This window comes from Bufo gargarizans, chromosome 7 (genome assembly GCF_014858855.1).
Source record: "Bufo gargarizans isolate SCDJY-AF-19 chromosome 7, ASM1485885v1, whole genome shotgun sequence".
In the NCBI taxonomy this organism is placed as follows: domain Eukaryota; kingdom Metazoa; phylum Chordata; class Amphibia; order Anura; family Bufonidae; genus Bufo; species Bufo gargarizans.
The window spans coordinates 191,991,471-192,007,045 of NC_058086.1; the positions used below are offsets into that span (position 1 = coordinate 191,991,471).

A 15,575-nucleotide genomic window follows, 5' to 3' on the forward strand; every position below is an offset into this window, starting at 1 on the left:
GGATAAGTATAAGTCCTTCCTTTGTATTTTATATTCCCTTTAAATCCACTTCTGGCTTTGGCTGAAAAACCTGCAGGAAAATCTACCTTAGGCCCCTCTCGCACGGGCGTTGCGGGAAAAGGTGCGGGTGCGTAGCGGGAACATGCACGATTTTTCCACACAAGTGCAAAACATTGTAATGCGTTTTGCACGCGCGTGAGAAAAATCTGCATATTTGGTACCGGGGTTGTGTACAGTAGATTGTATTATTTTCCCTTATAACATGGTTATAAGGGAAAATAGCATTCTGCATACAGAATGCAAAGTAAAATAGGGCTGGAGGGGTTAAAAATTTGTTTAAAATTCTTTAACTCACCTTAATCCACTTGCTCGCGCAGCCCGGCTTCTCTTCTGTCTTCTTCTGTGCTGTGTGCAGGAAAAGGACCTGTGGTGACATCACTGCACTCATCACATGGTCCATCACATGATCTTTTACCATGGTGATTGATCATGTGATGGATCATGTGATGTCACCACAGGTCCTTTTCCTGCAATCAGAACAGAAGAAGACAGAAGAGAAGCCGGGCTGCGCGAGCAAGTGGATTAAGGCGAGTTAAATAATTTTTTCTTTTTTTTAACCCCTCCAGCCCTATTGTACTATGCATTCTGTATTTAGAATGCTATTATTTTCCCTTATAACCATGTTATAAGGGAAAATAATAATGATCGGGTCCACATCCCGATCGTCTCCTAGCAACCGTGTGTGAAAATCACACCGCATCCGCACTTGCTTGCGATTTTCACGCAGCCCCATTCACTTCTATGGGGCCTGCATTGCTTGGAAAACACACAATATAGAGCATGCTGCGATTTTCACGCAACGCACAAGTGATGCGTCAAAATCACCGCTCATGTGCTCAGCCCCATAGAAATGAATGGGTCGGTATTCAGTGCGGGTGCAATGCGTTCACTTCACACATTGCACCCGCACGGAATTCTCGCCCATGTGAAAGGGGCCTTAAAGTCTCCAAAAAATCTGTGTAAACCTACCTTTACTGTAGAGCTGAAGATAAAAAAAAAAAAGATCCCACCCTTAAAGTTGTAGGACTCACAAGCTTGTAGAAGTCCACAAATTAGTCTGTGCTTGATGGCAACACTGACTACCAAGTTACCTACTGTCTCTGAGAGTTCCATCAGCTCAAGAACCGTCTGTTGGTAGCTCCTTGAAATACTTTTGCATGGCTGAGCAGCTATGTCCAAGTCTAAGGGTATGGCCACACATTCAGGTTTCCTTATGCAGTTTTGGAAGCAAAAACCAGCGATAGCTTATAAAAAGAAAGAAAGTATGAAGGACAGGTAAGGGTGGGTTCATCTCTTACGCTCCCCATAGACTTGTATTATAACGGAATGCAAAACGGAAGCCTTTAAAAGGCATTCCATCCTAATAGAAATCTATGGGAATCATAACGGATCCGTCCCGTTTCCGTTATGCAGAAAGGAGAAAAAAGTCCTGTCGACAGGACTTTGTTTTCCGTCTTGCATAACAAGAACCAGGTGGATCCGTTATAATTCGCATAGACTTCTATTAAGGCTACTTTCACACTGGCGTTTTGGCTTTCCGTTTCAAAGATCCGTCATGGGATCTCACAAGCGGTCCAAAACGGATCAGTTTTTCCCTAATGCATTCTGAATGGAAAAGGATCCGCTCAGAATGGATCTGCTCAGAACTGAGATCTGCTCAGTTTGCCTCCATTCCGCCTCCATTCCGCTTTGGAGGTGGACACCAAAACGCTGCTTGCATCGTTTTGGTGTCTGTCTGACGAAACTGAGTCAAACGGATCTGTCCTGGCACACAATGTAAGTCAATGGGAACAGATCCGTTTTCTATGACACAATCTGACACAATAGAAAACGGATCCGTCCTCCATTGACTTTCAATAGTGTTCAAGACGGATCCGTCTTGGCTATGTTAAAGATAATACAAACGGATCCGTTTTGAACGGATGCAGACGGTTGTATTATCTGTATTATCTGGATCCGCACCAAAAACAAGTGTGAAAGTAGCCTAAGACGGATTAAAACGGAATGCCTTTTAAAGGCTTCCGTTTTGACTTCCGTCCTATGGATTCAATGTTATAACGGAAAGCCATAACGGAATCCAGAACGCAGATGTGAGCCCGCCCTCAGACGTCTCTTATTTTTAACTCACTCCTGATTTTGGCTTCCAAAGCTGCATGAGGAAACACAACAGTGGGGCCCTAGCCTAAGACCACTGTGCTCAGTGCCGTGCATTGGCCGGAGAGGTGTAAAGCATGTCGTCATTGGATTGTTGAGCAGTGCAGACATTCTCTGGAGCGATGAATCACCCTTCACCATCTGCCAGGCTGATGGATGAATCGTTTGGGCAATGCCAAGAGAAAGTGTAGTGCCAACAGTGAAATGTAGTAGATGGTGGAATAATAGCACTGGGCTTTCATCTCCTTGGGCGGAATGACGTCAAATATTAATGTTGTAGCATACAATGACATCTAAAGTGACCCTTGGAGAAGGCTCCTATTAATAATGGTTAAATTGATGGCATGTCTCCTTCAAAACTTCAGAGACATTGACGATATGTTAATAGGTTAGGTCATCAATGGCTGACCACTGTGACACCCGTCGCTCACTGTAATAAAGTGGCACTACAGAAGACAGTTCTCTTCTGGCTCCTAAGAGCTCTATCATTTTTGGAGAATGGATGGCCAAGCAGTTAGGGTCAACAAACATGCTTTCTCCAAAAACGAGCTGAGGAGACAATAGGTGTCAAGGGGACTATTTTGCCAGGGAAGCTGCCAACATTTATATCTCCCATGCAGTGGTCTCTCCATGCAAAATGTAGTTTTACATGTGACCATTAAAGTGTACGCCATGGACGTGCTGCCAGAGCGAGTTCTTGTTTGAGTGGCTTGCTGCTTTGGATCATAGTGGGGGGGGGGTTCTACTGGTGGTCTATCCTGATGATGTGTAGTACCCCAGATCTGGAGGTACTACAAATTGTACGGTATATTGTTGTAAACATTTTATTGTTTACTTCTGGCTGTAGCTACCGGCAAATAATAGATGGTAAAGGTTGGCAAGGAACAGGTCTAACCACCCAGTTCCTCCCATCTGGACCTGCTCCCTGCCAAGAGGAGGGGTTCCTGAACAGACACAAGGAGGAGAGGAAGCAACCTGCAGAGCTCCTGATCCTGATTCTCAAGACAGAATCCAACCAATTGTCCTCAAGTCAAGCCTTGACATTCCAGACATCAGTGTTGACAGCTACAATCAGCATTGAAGACACTGCTGCATAGTGAGGGATTAAAGTTGAGCCACCCATCATTAAATGACCACTAGGCCAGTATCGCCTAAGTGCTGAATTGCCATCAACCAACCTCCTTCCATATCCTTACTGGGGCTAGAGAAGATTTGCACTTGAAGCTTGATACCTCTGCATGTATTCAAAGACTTGTTACGTTTAACACTGGCCTCATTCTTCAGTAGTATATTTCCACCATGCCGATCCCCAGGGAGCAACTGCCTGAGGAAGTACATTGTGAGACCACACATCAGCAGGGCTACTGCGCTTCTATCCTCTGCACCGGCTCCTCAAGGTGTGTGTGAGGAACATAGCACAGCGACATTCGATTCAATGGGGCCGACTCCAGCTACTTGCATCGACTGGTGGCGAGGAGTGCTGGTGTGCAGAAAAACGTAGAAGGGGGTGCAACACTTGTAGCCTCACCCTCTTCATTCTTAGGATCGGTGAGGGTCTCAGAGGTTGGAAACTCAGAGTGATGGCGCATTCTAGTAACATGGGAATACCATCTCTCCCCATTGAAGTGCTCCTGGGTAATGCATTACTTAGCACTTCAGCGTTTCATAAAACCCAGCAGCTTAGTGCTAGCGGCTAACAGCATACTAGTATACCAGTGGTTCAAAGAGCAAAATTGCAGTGCGATGTAATCATCCCTGGGAAGCCATATGGATCAGCGAGATGTAAATCTTGACTGTTGGGGACTACTGGGATCTTAGATGAGATTAAAGCTTTAAAAATCTAATGAGTAAGAAATGCTCATGGACCCTGAGGCATATGATAGGGGAACAGTTCATATCGGCCATATGGCCAGTGTAATAGTCGATGGCACTGAGCTGGAGCAGGCTTAACCTCTAACACTGAATACCAATCACCATCAGGGGGTCCCGATTTACCTCTTTTTTCAGAACGTAGCTTAACCCCTTAACAACTAAGCCAATGTTGGCATTGACATTGTTCTTTTCATTCCTGTCTTCCAAGAGCCTTGCTTTTGAGGGAGCAGTTAAGGTTCCATACAATGGACTGTGAAACGGTAATCGTGTTGTCTGGGAGTTTAATATTGATGATCTATGCTCAGGAGGGTTATCAATATCTGATTGGTGGGAGTCCTGACACCCCACCATCATCGGTTTGTAGAAGCCATGACTATAGACGAGCCAAGTTTACTAAATTTGATGATGCCGCTTTGCCGAATTTTACCGAAAAAAATTTGCTTTGTGATGAATTACTTTGTCACAAAGTGCATTTCTTTGTAAATAGCGAGTGAAATGACAGGGAATGGCCATTGCACCGGCCTCCGTCATTGAACCCCTCAGATGCCACGTTCATTTTAGTGTGTTTGCTAATTTTAAAAAAATTATATCATACTTACGTGGCCATCTTGCTTGAAAATCCAGTGCAAAATCTCATGCGGGGTGACGTCATATGACATCGCACACGAGATTTTGCACGGGATCTTCAAGCATGATGGCCATGGCAGCCTCTTCACGCTCAAATGGATGAGGTAAGTATGATTTGATTTTATTTTTACCACCATCTCAGGGAAAATCGATTCGTTTCCATGAAGCACGACAAAATTCGTCTTCACGGCGAATCAAATTTTTCCTGAAATTCGAACCGAAGTCCACTTCGTGAACTTCGATTCGGTCAACACTAGCCATGACACTCCACAGTCTCTTCCAGGGCTAGTGACATTACGTCCATCTGTCATGTGACCTAAACGCAGCTCAGTCCCATTCAAGTGAAAGTGCCTGGGCTGCAGTACGAAGCACCGTCACTATACGGAGTATGGTGCCGCGGCTTCTTCAAAGAGCTGATCCAAGCGGGTTCCAGGAGTGGGATCCCCACCAATATGATATTGATAGGCCATGAATATTAAACTCCCTGAAAACCCCTTTAAATGATTTGTGGGGTGAAATGGAAAAACAAAAACAACTATTTTGACATAAGCTTTTTGGGTTTTTAAGGCGTTCACAGTGCCTCACAAAATGGAATGTTAAAGGGACACTGACAGGCCCAATTAGCATATTTAGGTATATATATGTCAGTACAGGTCTTCTAAAGTCTATTAAAATCATCTAAGTAGCCCCCCTGTCCACCTTATAAATACCGAAATATAAAGTTTTATAACCTGCTTGACCGGTCACCAATCTGCCCAAGGGGCGGCGTTTCATGTCAAAATGCGCCCAGCCAGCCGCTCCCAACTGCCGTTCTGAAGCCCCGCCCAGCTCATCAATATTCACTTAGCTGGGCGGCGGCTACAACTCTCCCGACTCAAGTGCCCGGCGCATGCGCATAAAGCAGAGGCTGCAGCGCTCTGTACGCAGGCGCGATGTGACCCCGGCCGGGCGCATGCGCTGAAGATTGGACGGAGGACGTGCCCAGAGGATTAAATGGGCCATGCGCAGGATCGTGAGTCGGGAGAGTTGTAGCCGCCGCCCAGCGAAGTGAATATTGATGAGCTGGGCGGGGCTTCAGAACGGCAGTTGGGAGCGGCTGGCTGGGCGCATTTTGACATGAAACGCCGCCCCTTGGGCAGATTGGTGACCGGTCAAGCAGGTTATAAAACTTTATATTTCGGTATTTATAAGGTGGACAGGGGGGATACTTAGATGATTTTAATAGACTTTAGAAGACCTGTACTGACATACAGTATATATACCTAAATATGCTAATTGGGCCTGTCAGTGTCCCTTTAAGTACAATTACCGCAATACCAATTTATATAGCTTTTTATTATGTTTTGCTTCTTTTAAAAAAATTAACCCCCCCTTTCTTTCACTTGTGTCTCCATGTTCCCAGACCCATGAAATTCTTATTTTTCTGTCAATGGTGCTGCTTGTTTTTTTTGCATTGTGACCTATACTTTTTTTTTACTCCTTTTCACAGGCAAAATGAATTTTGATATTTAGATATTTCTGACATTTTTGGACAGCATTTCTTTTTTTTCTTTTTTTATTATTTATATTCTATTACATAATATATGTGGAGAAAGCTGGCTTTTAGATGTACCGGTATATCATATATATATTTGTATTTTTATTTTTTATAAACTTAATTCAGCTTTTTCTTTTTTACCCTTGAACATACAATTGCTTATACAATACATCTGTATTGTCGCATAGGCAGAGATGGGAATACCCCTAATATTTGGGGCCCATAGTGGCCATTTTCTCTACGTTGCTGTTTTGACCAATGTTTCCTCTGAGCTATGGGCTATGGAAAATAAAGAGCTAAAACATTATTTTAAAAAGGTCAGCGAGCCCAATTATAGCTAATATTTAACTCTATCATTTCCAAAGGGCACAGTTAAGAGAGAGTAGTGGTGATGACAGCATAATTGCCTGATCTGAATTATTTGCAGTAAAACAAATCGGACGCACAATGTTCACAAGCTGTATAACTTCATTCTCCCCTATGTTACAAACTGGTAGGTTTTCATTTATTTAACGTTCTGTAAATGCACAGTGTGGCCACTAGGTGGCAGTATTTGTCCTGCTATAGTGCATTAACCCATGAGCGCTCTGTATTTTCTGTAATGTCTCAAAAGCATCAATTTTCCTCTAAATCTGATAGTTATGTGCCATAAATTATCAGTTTTTTGCTTAAAAATAATTCCTTCCATGTTAAAAAATATAAGTAAAAGCAAAATAAAATTTTAAAAAAACTTTGATTTCCACTAACCCTTTGCAGCTCAAGACTCAGATTGATACAAGAAACACAAAGCACATTGGCCCCGATTTGGCGACCCCTGCCTATCATCTGTTATCACCAGGGAACGCTGCAGCCAACTATACATTTGCCCTCCATGCCGGCCATTCAGATTTATTAGATGGCTGTCCCGGTCTGAGAATCGATGTATGTTGGCCGTGCTATGCTCTTGCTCGTAAAGGAGGCTTCAAGCTGGAGAAATCTCCCTTCCCCACAAGGACCATATGCTCTAATAGGACACATGGACGGGGCTGTTGAGATATGTCAACCCCTCGTAGGGTGGCTCAAAGACTTGGTTGTTCTTGGGTGGGTGAAGGAGACAGAAGGACCTTTGGGTTGTATTTCGAACCCTTTAGGCTAGACCATAACACATAGACTTTGATTACAAGGTTGGTAACATGGTGGCTCAGTTGTTGCATTGCAGAACTGGTGTCCTGGGTTCAAATCCAGCCAAGGACAACATCTACATGGACTTTGTATGTTCTTCATCTGTTTTTGTGAGTTTTCTCTCACACTCCAAAAATATACAGATAAGTCCATTTGGATTTTAGATTGTGAGTCCCAAAAGGAACAAAGAAGTGAGTGATGATAGTCACTGTACAGCCCTGTGTAATATATTAGTGCTATATGAATTAAAGGGATTTTTCTCTGGATAGGTGATCAATATCAGAATGATGAGGGGTGATCTGGCACCTTACCCTGACTGTCACGCTTCGGTGTGGGAGGGAAACACCACACCGAGCAAGAGGGAAGGGGGGAACAGGGAATCAGGCCTGAGAACTAAGGAAGGAAGATGGACACCTCCTAGTAAAACCCTAACCAAAATCCTGACTCACTACCAGTATGAAAATACCCCAGAGGTAGGTGTGTTCATACACAGGAATACCTAGAGTCCTATCTAGCCCTATAGGCCCCTGGTACTAATGGCAGGGAGGAGACTACCTGTTCCTCCAAAAGGAAGGACGAACAGGAGTCTCCTTCAGGCCTAATACAAACAATAGGGAAACGCATCACACAGAACTCAAACTAAATACTAAAAGGAAAGGAAAGACTTAACTTCAAAGGAGCAATGGAAGCACCAGGAACTCTGCCAAGATCCACACACCAGCAATCCACAACTGAAACTGAAGCTATAAACCGCACAGCATTGTCGGAGAAGCAACTATAAATAAGGAAGTTTAAATGACCATAATAGCCACACCTGAGGCAAGGGGGGTAGCCATTACCAGAAACAACACAGACGCCTATTGATCCTCAGGGAACCTGTCAGATCAAACCACGTGTTGCCAGTCTCACCAATCTCCTGCCACCAGTCGCAGGAACGTCCGTGACACTAACTCCCTCACTAATCAACTGTTTCCTACGCTGACGTACTGCAGCCCAGCTCCCATTCATTTGAGGTGCAGTACCATGCCCGTCCACTACACGTGGACGGCGTCTTGTGCTTCCACCTACATCTACTGTATAGTCTCCTGAAGCGGCTGATCAGTAGGGGGGCAGGGTGTCTGACCACCACTTATCTGATATTGATGACTTGTGCAGAGGACAGGTCAAAACATCAAAGTCCCAGAATACCCTATTCATAAAATAATAATACATTTGGTAAGTGACGTCGTTCACACTGCTACATGTTGCCACCAAGACACGACAGACACAAAAAATCTGAACCTGCTGGATGCAAATTGCAAGCTGCTTTTCCAGCTTAGAGATCCCTATAAATCATGTGCAACAGGAGACTCATATGTGAAGTTTCTGCTAATTTTATCTCGAGAGTCCATGCTCTCATCTCACAACCAAACTGCATCCTAGAATAGTCAGACAAGCTCGATGCAGCAGCGAGTCGTAGAAGGATCGCTCTTACGTTTTTAGCAATGCCAATTGCATTTGACTTCGCAACGTCAAGCTGTAGCCCTAAAGCATCAGATATTATATCGCTGTATTGTATTAGAATGGATTGATGTCTGGGGAGAGATCCTGCCTTCCTGCTCTAGAAATAAACCACCTTGAGTCTCATTGTCAATGTCATACAGGGCAGACCGCGCTGATCCATTAGAAGGTCAGTCCCCAAATGGACTGAAATCATCCTCTATTAAACCAGTGACTATAGCCCGGAACCATTAACCCCTTAGATCCCAGGTGTTCTACAGTTATCAGTGCATTCTGGTATTCATTAGGGGCCTTGTACTGCTGGTAGTCGATGACTACTTTCACTGACTGTCTTCACTGGACTCCTCTCTAATGGCAAATAAAGGGGGCAATCGCAGTGTAGCTCAGCAATCGCATGCAGCTCGCTGGACTCTTAAAAGGGTTTTGCCATCTGGATGTCTGTATATGATATGTACATGCCAGGACACAGCTCTGCCCTCCCTATGCTGAAGTCTAGCTCTGTCAGGGGGTGTTACAAAAGCAGTGCTCCACGGGTTTTGTCCCACCTCCTGGTGCTCCAACTTGCTAGTTTGTACATGAATAAAAAAGCAGATATCTCTGAGCTGTTTGACACGCAGACAAAAGACAAGGTATCGATTTAATCAGCACGATGAGCCCTACCAGGCAGTATGCCAGGTTTAATAGGGTTGATCATGCTGACAGACCCTCTTTAATGCACACTGTGTAATACAAACCGGATTCCAAAAAAGTTGGGACACTAAACAAATTGTGAATAAAAACTGAATGCAATGATGTGGAGATGGCAAATGTCAATATTTTATTTGTAATAGAACGTCGATGACAGATCAAACGTTTAATCCGAGTAAATGTATCATTTTAAAGGAAAAATACGTTGATTCAAATTTTCACGGTGTCAACAAATCCCCAAAAAGTTGGGACAAGTAGCAATAAGAGGCTGGAAAAAGTAAATTTGAGCATAACGAAGAGCTGGAAGACCAATTAACACTAATTAGGTCAATTGGCAACATGATTTGGTATAAAAAGAGCTTCTCAGAGTGGCAGTGTCTCTCAGAAGCCAAGATGGGTAGAGGATCACCAATTCCCACAATGTTGCGCAGAAAGATAGTGGAGCAATATCAGAAAGGTGTTACCCAGCGAATGATTGCAAAGACTTTGCATCTATCATCATCAACTGTGCATAACATCATCCGAAGATTCAGAGAATCTGGAACAATCTCTGTGCGTAAGGGTCAAGGCCGTAAAACCATACTGGATGCCCGTGATCTCCGGGCCCTTAAACGACACTGCACCACAAACAGGAATGCTACTGTAAAGGAAATCACAGAATGGGCTCAGGAATACTTCCAGAAACCATTGTCAGTGAACACAATCCACCGTGCCATCCGCCGTTGCCAGCTGAAACTCTACAGTGCAAAGAAGAAGCCATTTCTAAGCAAGATCCACAAGCTCTGGCGTTTTCACTGGGCCAGGGATCATTTAAAATGGAGTGTGGCAAAATGGAAGACTGTTCTGTGGTCAGACGAGTCACAATTCGAAGTTCTTTTTGGAAATCTGGGACGCCATGTCATCCGGACCAAAGAGGACAAGGACAACCCAAGTTGTTATCAACGCTCAGTTCAGAAGCCTGCATCTCTGATGGTATGGGGTTGCATGAGTGCGTGTGGCATGGGCAGCTTGCATGTCTGGAAAGGCACCATCAATGCAGAAAAATATATTCAGGTTCTAGAACAACATATGCTCCCATCCAGACGTCATCTCTTTCAGGGAAGACCCTGCATTTTTCAACAAGATAATGCCAGACCACATTCTGCATCAATCACAACATCATGGCTGCGTAGGAGAAGGATCCGGGTACTGAAATGGCCAGTCTGCAGTCCAGATCTTTCACCTACAGTATAGAGAATATTTGGCGCATCATAAAGAGGAAGGTGCAACAAAGAAGGCCCAAGACGATTGAACAGTTAGAGGCCTGTATTAGACAAGAATGGGAGAGCATTCCTATTTCTAAACTTGAGAAACTGGTCTCCTCGGTCCCCAGACGTCTGTTGAGTGTTGTAAGAAGAAGGGGAGATGCCACACAGTGGTGAAAATGGCCCTGTCCCAACTTTTTGGGGATTTGTTGACACCATGAAATTCTGATTCAACATATTTTTCCCTTAAAATGGTACATTTTCTCAGTTTAAACTTTTGTTCCGTGATTTATGTTCTATTCTGAATAAAATATTAGAAGTTGGCACCTCCACATCATTGCATTCAGTTCTTATTCACGATTTGTATAGTGTCCCAACTTTTTTGGAATCCGGTTTGTACTTAATTTCTCCTGTGGTGGCGCTGTAGGGGAATTGAACTCTTCCTTCCAGGTTACAGCTGATTGTGGGGCACTTTATGATCTGCTTATTGACAAGAAATGGAGACACTTTTCAAGATAATATAATAGGTGTACCCTCAGTCTGACAGAAAGCGAAATCACAGACGTATCCCAGTTGCTTCTGATAAGGTCACCCAATGGTATAAAATTGGCCCAGTCAGAACAAGCCTAAAATGTAATTGAAGGTACAAACCGTGTACTTAAAAAAAAACCAGCAATCAGATTACCTTCGGTAGCGTCCAATCCGACATGACCTCAATCATATTTGCCATGGAAAGATTTAACGAGCAAGCCGCCGTATGCTGCTGCCTGATATGCAGCGCGCGAGCCAGCCAAAGCCTCCAGAAATCACTCAGCTTTTATGAGTCACTTTGGTAGCTGAGCTGGCGGTATGTTGGCAGTTCACACATTCCCATTTAACATCAGTATTGTTCATAAATTCCTCAGATTTGATTTCCCGCTGCAACATTACAGCCACAAAGGTACTTTTCCACTGCCTATGGCTTCTCCGAGGAAGTGCTGCAAGGATTTTAGAGAATTTGCTCGAGGCCTGATTGGTACAAACTACAAACGTCTCATCGGGGAAGCCGAGGTTGTGCCTTTGGCTCTAGAAGCTGTGGCAAAATGCTGACTAATCTCTGACTATTAATCTTGTGTCTAACTTTACAGGCATAATCTGTGAATATCTTCTCTGTTTAGTTTTTTTTAACTTGGCTGAGATTTTAACAGGGGTCATTTGTGCCTTCAGGGGTACCTATTTTTGAATCTACCCAACTAGAACATCCTTTTTAGGATCTCATTTCCATCCAGAGGCATAGCTAAAGGCTCATGGGCCCTGGTGCAAGAGTTCAGCTTGGTCCCCCCCTCCCTTAGTGCTTTGCGGCCAGGGGCAGGGAAGCACATAACCTGTGTGCTGCCTAAGGCAAAAATTGAAACCCCCCCCTTTCATGCCAAATTCTTGACTTAACCACTTCCCTCCAGCCAGAGGTGTAACTTGACCAGCATGCACTTTCTATAATACCAGTGTCTTCTTATGCGGCACAGGGGTCTTTGGGCCCCCTCAGGCTCCTGGGCCCGGTAACGACTGCTACCTCTGCACCCCCTATAGCTACGCCCCTGTCTTCATCCATTAGTGGTAGTGGAGAGCAGCTACCAAGAAGGTCTTTCTCTTTGGAAGACCAGACAGGTCTGTGCATTACATGGACATCCCATTGATTTCTATGAGAACTTTGTAATGCTTCATTTGCCCTCAGATGGCGATACAGGAAACTATGCAGTTCTTGTTGGGTTCCTGTGCCGATTATAACTGCTTACTGGAAGACCTCAGCAGGGTGATCCCCAGTGATTAGCTTATTTTCAGGGGCCCCATCTAAAGAGATGGATCGTCCAAAGCAGACAACTTGTTATAGTTATTTGTCTTCTTCTTCCCTTTGTCTTCCTCACCCAGTACTGAGTTTTTCCATCGAAAATGTATAATTTCCATATTATACTCCTTCATCACCTATGGTTGAACATGGAGCGCTATATCGTCGCTTATACTACATAAACAGTTGGATTACGTAAAAAGTGAATTGTGATGTCTCCCTACATTAATAGCATAGTTATTTTTTTTAGCTTTGCATCTGTATATCATTTGCTGTAGAAGAAATTTTACTATTTCAAGAAGGTTGTCATAGGACTAGCAATCTAGAAATAAGTGTCCAGTTTTTCTGCAGCGCCACCACAGGGGAAATTAAGCATTACACAGTTTTCCGTTCAATCAGACTGTCTATGAGATGCAAAGGTGGTGCATTCTGACAATGTCAGGAAAAAGAAGCATCGGATGAGTTGAATTTCATTGCCAAATCTTAGCGGAGATAAGTCACCACCATGGGTGTCTGGTGGTATCTAACTACCCTTTCCTGATTAACAGGCCGAGTGCCCGAGATTGCATGTCTATGGAGAATTCGGGAGAAATAGCTCCACCGAGCCAGGGTATATCAGTTGAGTATTTAAAAAATGGGGTTTTCTAAACCTGTGGAGGTACAACAATCATTATTTTCAAGGCCCAGGCCAAATTGTCTGTATTTGCCAAAAGGGTTAACATGGAAAGATGTACAAAGTAAAGTTATGCCAGCAATTGTTTTGATAGCTGTAATTATATCAAAGTTAACCTTTCGAAAAAAGCAAACATTTTGTCACGATGAAAGACTGCGCTAATTGTTTTAGTGGATTTTTACTTGTTCAAGATCGTATCAGAAAATATGGACTGAAATCTGCTCCTGTTTTTATTGCCATAAAATGTCAGCCGGGACATTTATCCTGACGTGTCTCTGGTGGAGGTTTTTTTCACCTTGAGCTGATAGCTCGACAGACGGAAGAGTACGGTTTGCTTGGGCTCCCAAGATCTTGTGGCTTACGAAACTCCATTCAGTCGTCGGTCAACATTTATTTGTAACATTAAGTCTTCTTTGAGCAGATATCTCAGAGGGGTTTCCTGATGCTAGCAAGAAAATCTAAAGACTTATTACTGGATTAGAGTCACCTTCATAACAGTGATGGTATGGTTGGGTTCTGTGCAGTCTTATGTCAAGGATAAGTATAGGGTAGATCAGAGATGACAAAAATTCATCCTTATACTATTGGCAGCACCAAGTAAACCTGTAACTTGTCGTGCCAAATACTGAAGGCAGGGGCGTAGCCAGGGGCATAGCTGTAGGGGGTGCAGAGGTAGCAGTCGCTACAGGGCCCAGGAGCCTGAGCGGGCTCAAAGACCCATGTGCCACATAAGACACTGGCATTATAGAAAGTACATGCTGGTCAATTTACACCTCTGGCTGGAGGGAAGCGGTTAGGTTAAGAATTTGGCATGAGGGGGTGCCCTTTCCATGTTTGCCTCAGGCAGCAGGAAGGATATGTGCTCCCCTGTCCCTTGCCAACAAGCACTGAGGGACGGGGGCCCAAGCTGAACTCTTGCACCAGGGCCCATGAGCCTTTAGCTACGCCCCTGGGCGTAGCTAATATGGAAGCAGGAGAAGCGGCTGCTATGGGGCCTGAACTCAGGAAGGGACCCGGGAGAAGGACAAATGGATTTATTTTCAGAACCCAGGGGAGAAATGTATGATGCTCCTAGTCCTAGCAGTGGTATTACTCACCACTCTCTGTTCTTCTTCTCTGGGCGCCTGAGATGCACTATGGGACGTACCCTACGTAAGGGCGCACTATGACCTGATGCTTAGTCCTGTCACAGTGTAGAGTGAGAAGAGAGGTGAGTATTTTTTTTGTCGGCTGTGAGGTCTGCTTTAAAGCGACTAAGGGCAGAACGGTGGGGTATGCCTTTCAAAAAAATTAAATTGTGGGCCCAGTCAATTCTAGTAGCGACACAGACTGTAGGTCCTCATTTATACAGGAGAAAATACTTTCCCCAATGGTAGCTGAGCTTTATGTCTATGTCCCTTGAAGAATCCATAAAATGGAGAAAAACACAATCTGTACACAGTAGTTTCTTGGTTGGTTGGTGGCTTTCATTAGAAAAGTTTGGGTTAGAATTGAATCAAAAACCTTCACATTTAGGACAATGATGGCATAATATGCCATTAATCTGAGATAGGTGTGGATGTCTCACCTTTGGGATCTGCTCCTATCTCCAGAAAGGGGTCCTTGAAGTGAAGAAGAGCACACCATTACGTATGGCTTGGTCTCCATTTACTGTCATGTGAGAGTGCCAGACTATTTTCAGAAGTCCCATAGCAGTGGATAGAGAGCAAGCCTCTCACTCGCTGCCACCTCACCATTCACTTCTATGGGACTACCCCAAAATTTCAGAACAAGAACAAAGGAGAACAGAGGGTAGAGACCAGCTTGGAAATGCTGGAATGGGAGTGTTGGGTGATGGGTAGTATGACTTCTTTAGTTTTTTTTTTGGTTAGTTTTTTTATGTCATTCTGACCCCTTTTGAAAATAAACTATACTAACAGCTGGACAATTCCTTTTAGGGGGTGTCCAGGATTTTGCATTGATGGCCTGTGCTTTGGATGTGACATCTGAATCACCAAGACAATCAGCAGAATTATGGCACAGCAGCTCTCACAGAAGCATATTGGACCCTTCACTGCAGCATTTGACGCAGCAATGTCCTGAAGATGGCACCCCCACTCATTACATATTAAAGTCTATTCTAAGAGCAGGACCTTAAGGCAAAAGCCCCAAAAAATCTCTCTAAAAAAACGTAGCAAATCTTTTCATCTTAATAGACGCTTTGCTGAGTTGCAGGATCTTTGTGGTTCCTCTCTTCCA

At 44.1% G+C, this 15,575-nt stretch overlaps 1 protein-coding gene across 8 annotated transcripts in view; it reads right to left on the bottom strand.

Moving 5' to 3' along the window:
- The window catches only part of CADPS (calcium dependent secretion activator), a 448,325-nt gene that overhangs the window by 234,713 nt on the left and 198,037 nt on the right, over positions 1-15,575 (bottom strand). The window lies entirely within an intron of this gene.